Consider the following 9,432-nt stretch of genomic DNA (forward strand, 5'->3'; position numbering starts at 1 on the left):
AGGCCCGGGACCCGTCACAAGGGCCCGGCAAACAAATCCACCAGATGGAAAAATCCAAAAGGCTCAGCTACTGCGCGAATAAAAAGGAAGCATGAAGTACAAGTCAGAAATGCAAAAAGAAGCCATTCACAACCATTCCCCCTCTAGCCCACAAGCCTATGAAAAGGGGGAAGGAAAGCAAAGATAAAAAAGATAAGGCGCGCAGGCCCGGGTCCCGGATGCCCCCAAAACAAAACAAAATAACAAAAAAAGAGGGAGGGGAGAAAACAGAGGAAAGCGCCCCTCCAAAAGCCTCCCACATCCCGTTCCCTCCGGCCTAAAGCGACTAACCACTGAAAGAGTTATCCGCGTCAGAAAGCTCCCCATCGGTGCGCTCGTCCTCCGAAGAGCTCCCCCAGCCCGGACCCGCTGGGCTCGCCGCCCTCTGGTCATTCAACCACCGCACCCGGTTCCTCAGCAAATCATTCTCCGCACGCAAGGCCGCAATCTCCCGATCCATGTCGATCATCCGGCTGAAGACCTTCATTTCCCTACGATGGACGTAGGAAAAGAATGAACGGTTGCGGTGAACGAAAGCTTCATGAGACTCCCTCTCGTAGGGGGGAGGAGGATGAAAACGTGGGGGAAACCTTTGAGGCAGGCTCCTCTCAGGAACTGGTTGTCGAGGCTCCAGCCCCTCAGGGTTCGTCTCAGGGCTGCTAGGGGAACCCCCCTCGAAGGCAGCGCCCCCCTCGTCACCAATAGAGAGACCCTCAAAAGGCAGCGACATCTCAGACGAGTCTCGAAGTAAGGCAGAAAAATAGCAAAGGAAGAAAAAAGAGCAAAAAAGCGATCTGCGTAGAAAAAAAACAGAAAAGAGTCGTCGTTTATAAAAGCCAACTGAGAAGCCAGCGGGCAGGAAAACGAAGCGACTTGCCCAACGCGTGTCCGCCTCCTATTCGATAAATGATCAGCATGGCGCGGCGGCACCACGGTTCCTCGGGAAGGAACCGCGGGACAAGCCAGCACGCCTTCTCGCATTCCAAGGCCCTCATAAATGCCTTCGATATTCTTTGACTAGACAAGCAAACCCTCTACCTCAATTCATCCAATTGACTAAAGGTATCATGGGACATAAAAAACGGCGCCGCACTCACACCCCGCCACGTGTCGTCCCTACACCCGCAAAACCGAGCTGTCACAAGGAAAGACGTTGGGAAGCGGCGAGACCGCACGATTGCGACACGCGTCACCCGCCGTCCGACCCTCATCGCCGCTAATCACCCGACCCCCCCCCCACCTGACCAGCAGGAAGGGTCCGGAAATAGGAAATCAAGCAAGAAGGTCCGACCGTAATCCCGCCAAAGAAGGAACGCGCGTCCGGGCCTTGAGCCACGGCGCTAGCACTCGGCACACCAGCACAACGGGCAAAAAGCCTAGCGCACCAGATAAAGGCCCAGAACCCCACACGGATTCAAACAAAAAACAACAACACCACAACAAGGGCAGTCCACGCCAAACACAGTGCAAAAGCAACCAAACAAGACAGGGGAAGCAACATAAGAAACACATCACAAAAAAATCCATCCATTCATAGTCACATCCTTCTGGCCCACGGGCCTACAAAAGAGGGAAAAACCAAAGATCGGGCACGCAGGCCCGGTACCAAAAAGGAGAGGAACAAAGAAGCAAAGGAGGCCTGGTCCCACAAAAGCTAATCACCCGAGCGACTGGAAGAAGACTCCTCCTCCAGAGAATCCCCCTCTTCCTCCCAAGAGCTCTCCAGCAAGGGGTCCACCTCATACTCCAGCAGCTGCTCATTAAGGGCACGAACCCTCCTTTGCAAATCCGTGTTTCTCCGCTTCAGGTCCTCGATCTCCTCGTCCATCTTTACGACCCTGTCACGGAATTCCATCCACTGCCGATAAACCTTGGAAAAGAAAGACCACTCCCTGGCAACGCGGAAGCGAGACAATTTATCCCTTCCAGGCAACGAAGAGAGACGAAGGGGAGGAAAACCCGGGGGAGGGCCCAGATCCGTCCTAGCCCTTTCCCAGCGGGCCGCAAGGGTCCCCCCCGAATCAGAAGACAGGTCGGGATCACTCGATGACTCCGGGAAAAGAGGAGCCTTACCTCGAACTCGCGAAGGAGAACCAGACATATCGACAAAAAAGGAAACGAGGCGATAACGAAATGCCAGGATGATCCTCCTTTTAGGGGGTGTTATGATGAGACATAAATACGGCACCGCCCCCTTTGCTTGCCACGTGTCACACATGCACTACCAGAGCCCCGCCATCATGAAGAAAGACATAGGGAAACGGCAAGACGGCTCAACCACGACACGTGTCGCCTTCTCGTCTCCCAAAACTCATCATCACAAATTGCGGAAAGGATTATCCTACCAAAGCCACACGCGCCGTCCGGACAGAGGGATGGCCCAATCCTACTAAGGAAGATTTTCTCTCCATAATGATGAAGAGGCCCACACGCCACCCTTTAAAAGGGAGGGAGGCAAGGGAAAGAAGAAAGGATCGATCTTTTTCTTCACAGAAAAAACCGGAAAAAGAGGCAGGACTACGACAGAGGAGGCTGGGAACTTAATCCCACTCTCCCGGTTAGTCCCCTCCTACCCATCCACCCACACGCCCAGAATAGAATCTGCGCCTTGGTCCTGGTAAACCCGGCCAAAACTCTCTCTCCTCCTCGCTGTCCTTTATATTGATTGGTCGAAGGATCTGACTTAGGTGTCGAAGTGGTCGTCCGGTACCCACCCCGAACCCCCTGACCCCCTTTGTTTGTGATTGCAGACCCCGCGGAGGCCCTCTATCGACCGCGCGATCACAGACCCGGATTCAGACGCCATCAATTTACACTGGAGCAGCGGCTTGGACTTCATCTCCAAAGTCTTCAAACATCCCTTCACACAACCCTTCGCCTCAATTTCTCTCAAGGTTTCAGGATTTGACAGCCATCTCTACAAACAGGGAAAAAATAAACTCTGCTTTTATTTTATATTTGTTAGTATTGAATCTGATTTGCTTGTTTTAATCTCACCATCTCTCTTAGAGCTATACTAATAATCTATTCACACTGGTTTGTTTATATTTGCATGCATTCTACCATCCGATCTAGGCACTGTCTGCACTAATATGTTATTACTTAAGTTGTCTTTTTTACTCGATCCAAATTTACTGAACTTGAGTAAAATCCATTTATTTTACGTCTAGAAATTTTGTCTCTCTTTGACCTTCTTCTTCCTGAGTTGTTTACAAACATTGTTATAATAGCCCTTTATTGTCTTAATTTTGACAGATTTTGTCTCATCCAATTCTTAAGATAGCCCTTATTTACAAGATATTCTAAACAAACAAGCCTCTGCAATTGAAATCCTTATCATTTGTTTTGTACACCAAACTAATTTTCTCACCCAAAGCTAGTTTCTTCTTAGTATTTATAATTTATTCTCTTTCTCACTGTTCAAACTCCAGTCATTTCTAAAGATTGTTTACATCTATTTTAAGGGTTAGATTATCTCCATTTGACCACCAAAGATACCTATTTAATCATTTCTTGTGGAAATCTATTTGAGATTCTGCAAACAATTAATAGCAATTGTGCTCCGCTGTTAATCTATAACAATCCAGGAGTTACAGACAGTCTCTATAAGAGGTTTTGTACTCTTGTCCCTTTTACAGATTTGGTTTAACATATTCAACGTTCTAACGTAACTCGCGAAGGCCTCCATAGAACTTTATTGTAATCTAACCCTGTTGCCACAAGATCTAGTCGCTATACTCATTACTTACAAAAATGAAAGAATATAGAACTCTGTTAAGCTATATCCTCACTTCATAGTAATGATATATGTATTAAAAGGAAAGAAAAAAATTAAATACATTGCACTGTTATATCGGAGTCTTGATTCAAGAGCAGTTCCACTCACATTGACCCATTGTTAAGAATCATTGATTGCTTGGTTTGGTATTTGACCTTCTGGTTCATTCATTTAGAGCACTATCAGACTTTTGGTCTATCTCACACTAATCACTTGAAGACATTACAGTCCACTTTATTCACAAATAGGGCTGGCAACGGGGCGGGTCAGGGCCGGATGTTGGGGTCCCCTACCCCTTCCCCTCTGCGGGGAATTTCCCCCCTCCCCTTACCCTCCCCTCTGAGGGGATGGTGGGGAATCCCCCTCCCCTCCCCGCGGGGAATTTCTAATCCCCTTCCCCTCCCCGCATTCTTCGGGGACAAAATCCCCGGCCCGCCCCAACATCACCCCCTCTTTAGTCATTGATACACTAATGCTGGGTGTCCCTAATCAACTTGATGCAATTTCAATATATAAAAATGTTATAAACTAACAATCGATAGGCTAGCTGTTAATTAAATTAGCAAGAGATTGGTATAAGGAGTTTGTCTTCTCTTCTTTATATATTTATTGAAATGCTGGGCAGCAACGAACGTCCAGATTTCACTTGTTTGCAGTGTTTTTTTACTTGAAGATTTAATAAGAGAGGGCAGATCCATATTCGGTATTTGTGTGTGGACGATGGATGGATGGACCCACTGGACCGACAGTAGCTGTTGTTGGATGATGGGATTTCCGCACATTGCTAATTGGATTCGATCCAACTTCAATTTTAGAACTTCAATTTTAGATCAAGTGGTATCATAGCTTGCCACTTAGAGTACCCAACATCCAAACCCCATTTTGGATCATTAATTTTGGAAAATGTTATGAGCACTACTGTATTCTGATGATCGCACTCCTGACTTTATTAAAAGTAAGGTATGGCCCGCACCATAGGATGATCCAAAACGTCCATTAGATGGTGCACACCTTAAATAGGTTGCGCCCAAAAAATCATTTCCTTAGGTTGATCCTAACCCTCCGATCTGTAGAGGTACTGAATGATCCTATTCCTCTATAGATCGGAGGGTTAGGATCAACCTATGGAAATGATTTTTGGGGCACAACCTATTTAGGGTGTGCCCCATCTAATGGATGGTTTGGATCATCGTATGGTGCGGGCCATACCATACTTTTAATAATAAAATGCAATTTATTTTGGCTACCGATGTTGGCATTACGATTTTTTGATAATTGCATACACTCACTCACTCAGCTTGTCTTTATTATTTCAACATCTGTCAAAATGTTATTATAGTTCCCAAATTGCTCTCAGAAGCTAATTAAAAGGAAAAGACAAGCTAAGTCTATGTTTGGGGGAATCTTGTAGCCGATCCACAGAGTTTCTAGTAGTTTTCCTAAAAAAAAAAAACACTTAAAAATATACAAAAAAATGGCATTGATTAACGGGGCGAGGCGGGTCGGGGAGGGGACAACTCCATCCCCTTCCCCTTCCCCTCCCCGCACCGGGGAATTTTTAAAATCCCCTTCCCCTCTCAAATCGGGGAATCCCCGCCCAAAACGGGCGGGGCGGGTCCCCGCTTTTCCGGGTGAAATTGCCAGCCCTATTCACAAAGTCTTACACTTCAACCAGTTATATAAATTAGCCTTCTTGATCGCATTGTCACTTGATTTGTTTCAAAATAGCTCTCACTATTGCTTTAAGATATTTCTACCAGGACGTTTGCAGACTCTTGCTGTTCACACTCTTGCTGCCCACACTAAGGTCTATCAAGAAAATCCAACAAGCATCCTCACTACCGTATAATCACCCTCGCTAAAGCTCATTTGTGATCGGCACCTTGGAATCTGCATCAAGCAAGCGCGAACGAATCTCGCTGCCAAAAAAAGAAAATTGCTCCGCCCTCATCCATCGGCTTCGCCTCTCTCCAATCAAGCAAATCTCGTCACAATAGGTTGGTACCCCTTAATCTTGGAATCTTCATCAAGTGACCTGAACTTTAAAGCCCCAACTCTTAAGACAAGATGAAATTTGATCTAAATCTAGCCATTATATCCAAATCCAAACCGTTAGAACTCTCATTCAAGCCTTAAAGCTCCCCTTATAATTAGATTCAAATTTTGATTTTAAAGTTTTAAAACTTTATAGTTTTCAAAACTTTAATTATATCCATATAAAAAGAATAAAACATTTCCACAATTTCATAGAAACTTTAATTAAATCATATAAAAAGAAGAAAACATTTTCTCAATTTCATAGAACAACAACATCAGCAATCCTAAAGAGAGAAAAAAGGGTCAAAGTACAAGCGATGTTCTCGTACGGGCTCGGATCTAAGTGTCCTAAAATTCATATATATACTTCTGGAAGAGTTGCATCTGATCCGATGGAAGAGAAATGACCATAAACAAACTTCCGTCATTGATCGGGCTGGCTTGAATAAATCCGAGCCCTTCAATCGGTACCTCTCCGGGTCCCGCATATATTGCCCTTCCCCACCCGAAATCTGCTTCGTAAATCGGCACCCGAACCCAACTATTGATCATCAAGTTCGGGCTCTTAAACGAGTAAGCCTCGGCCACCACCGCCTGTGGGTCCGACTTCAGCTCGATCAAATCCACAGCTGATCTCAGATATGTGTCGTCCATCCGTGCCAGTGCAGCTCGTATAGTCTGCGAGGCGAACGTTAGCGGCTTCGATAAAAGATCCCCTACAACCACTATCGGCGCTGCAGCTAGGATGGCGTTCCCGTGGTAACCCGGCGGGAGCTGGGGCCGGAATCGGGTCCGGCCATCGATGGGGATAAAAGCTTTCGTCTCTTGATCATCAGCGAGGCCGCGTGCCTTGCAAGCGCACCGCCACATGTGGGACCCGAGGGTCTCGAATGAGCTATAAGTGGCGGTGCTTTCGGGGTCTTCTTGTTTGGCTTTGGCCTTTAGGAAATTGATCTGTTCGCGGGTGATTTTGAAGTTGGCGATGGCTAGAGTTGCATTTGGGGTTGTGGTGGGGTCCGTTTTCAGGGCGGGAGGGGCTTGGTACTCGATGTGGTGGAAGGCGGGGGTTGGTGGGTCCCGTGCTCGAAGGAGCGTTCGATCGATGATCGGAGGAATGGCAATTTGGAGCCCTCGAGCCATGTCGGACCATGTGTTGATGAAGTGGATGCCCGAGGTAGCATCTGCGGCTTGATGTTGCATTGAAACACCCAAAGAAACACCACCGCATTTGAAATGAGTCACTTGAAGAGCTAGAAGAGGATATGAATCAATTCCGCCCGAATAATTGACTTTTGGTATAAGTGGGTTGAATTGCAAGAGCGAAAAATCTTCAAAATCTTCAAGGACGGAGTCCGAATCGGCATCGATGAAGAGAACGCCCTCGGCGTTACAGTTAATTACGACTCGGCTGTCCTCGCCCATCTTTAATCGTCCGGCCATGGGGTAGAAAGGGACAAGGGATTTGCTAAGCGCGTTTTTAAGCACGGTGGAGTCGAAGAAATTGGAAGAACCATCATGCTTGTAGAAATAGATGCTGGGGGTGTGGGATCTTGGCATGACCAAGTCTATGTTAGAATTCCATAGACTCAAATGAGGAGTTTCACTGTCGGGTGTAACCATAGTAGACTCTCTCACATTGACGTTCAACTTCATCATCTTGAGAGTGCACTTGTTTACAAATGGATAGAAGTGGAGAGTTCTTTGGATGTATAAAAATGGGAAGTTTTATTAGTATTTATAGTGGATGGAAGGTGCAAATGCGCGTTCTTGGGAGCTTGCATAGCTCGTTTCTTTTTAATATAGTCAGACGATTTTGTTTGCAACAGAAAATCAAAGTCCGACGCTTTTGACCGACCCATCACCAAAAGACCAGAAAATAGTTGTATATATCCAATAGAATGTTGAAAGAGGGGCCCTTGGTAGTTATTTTAGAAAGTGACGAGAAAGATGAGAGCAAAGACCAAGTCAAAAACGCCGAGCTAATAAAAGTCCTATTAAGGAACCTTATTCAATGTTTCTTAGGGCAAATTGCAACAGTTGGATTTCTAAAGATGGAATCTCGACCATTGGTTCCCCCCCTCTATAAGCTAGCGATAGCAACAAAAATAAAAATATCATTAATGAGTTGGACCATTTAATAAAAGGGCAGTGATAAATCGACTCCCCAATTGGATAAATCGACTCCCCATGTGTCTATCTCTCTCCTGTTTCTCTCTCTAACCTAGAGGAGAGAGAAAGACACATGGGGAGTGGATTTATCAATTTGGGGAGTCGATTTATCACTCCCCTTAAGAAAAATAGCATTAATGAGTTGGACCATTGGACCATTTCTTTGGACCCCATCTTGGTTCCCCTCTCTATAAGCTAGCGATAGCAACAAAAAAAAATATAGCATTAATGATAATGGCACTCCTCACTTTCTTTTAAGCTGCTTGATTGGATCCGCCACTAAAAGCTAAGAACTATTTGTTTGAGATTATTAGATAACCTATTGTGATCAACTTATTGTGATTATTTCTGATTATGAAAATAATTTGTCACAGAATGTGTGTTCTTGCATCATTTCATAATAGATTATTGTACATCTTATAGTACCGTAAAATACGTAGATGAGTAGAAGACCACCTTGAAGACGAGGAAGGTCTGTCCGAATGGATAGTAATGCCTTTTGGCCTATCTAACGCTCATAATATGTTCATGCGAATCATGAATCAAGTGCTTCTAAGTTCTAACCTTCATTGGACATTCTGTAGGTGTCTACTTCGGCGACGTGCTCATCTATAATCCTGACGAAGAGACTCATTTCAGGCATCTCAGAGAAGTATTGGAGACTCTAAGGCTTTGTTCACTTGCGTTCCCGGGAAAGCAAATTCCTGGAAAACAACCTCTTTTTTTCTTGACAAGACAGAATTCTGGTGTTCACTTGCTATCCTGAGAAAGTAACAAGCCTAGGTGGAAAATGTAAAATAATGACATGAAAATTGCCAAAAATGATGTGGAAATGTCTCTTTTCTCACAAGTGTGGGAAACCAAATCCCACTATTTTGGTCGGATTTGCTTTCCCGGGAAAACTAGTGAAAAAATGTGGGCAAGCAGTTTCTCGGGAAACCTTTTCCTGCACAGTTCCTGCGCACGTGAACAGGCGCGAGAAACCTTTTCCTACACAGTTTCCCTGGATTTCTTTTCCTCCACGTCAGATTCCCAGGAAACCTTTTTTTTTCCTTTCCCGGGAAAATAAGTGAACAAAGCCTAAGGAAGGAGCAATTATATGCCAACCTTAAGAAGTATTTTTTGATCACCTCCAAGCTCATCTTCTTGGGGTTTGAGTTCTCTTAAGGACTCAAGCCAGATGAGTCCAAAATTCGAGTAGTTGTCATATGGCTCCTGCCAAGGAACATCCATAACATGCGATCTTTCCATGGATTGGAAAGCTTACATTGGAGGTTTATTTTTGGATTTAGATCTATTATGACACCTATCACTGACTGAAGCAAAGGAAGCTTGAATGGAAGCCCCAATCAAAAAAGAGCTTTGAAGAAATCAAGGTCCGTTTCACTAGTGCACCCGTCTTGGCTCTC

The 9,432-nt window shown here is 45.3% G+C and overlaps 1 pseudogene; it reads right to left on the bottom strand.

The window, feature by feature from the left end:
• Nucleotides 1-6,034: 6,034 nt before the first annotated feature.
• Nucleotides 6,035-7,576, bottom strand: LOC143862860 (shikimate O-hydroxycinnamoyltransferase pseudogene; annotated as a pseudogene).
• Between the last annotated feature and the right edge of the window lie 1,856 nt (nucleotides 7,577-9,432).

The sequence above is a fragment of the Tasmannia lanceolata genome, unplaced genomic scaffold (genome assembly GCF_043159265.1).
Source record: "Tasmannia lanceolata isolate RefF3 unplaced genomic scaffold, GAP_Taslan_0.1 ptg000003l, whole genome shotgun sequence".
Taxonomy (NCBI): Eukaryota; Viridiplantae; Streptophyta; class Magnoliopsida; order Canellales; family Winteraceae; genus Tasmannia; species Tasmannia lanceolata.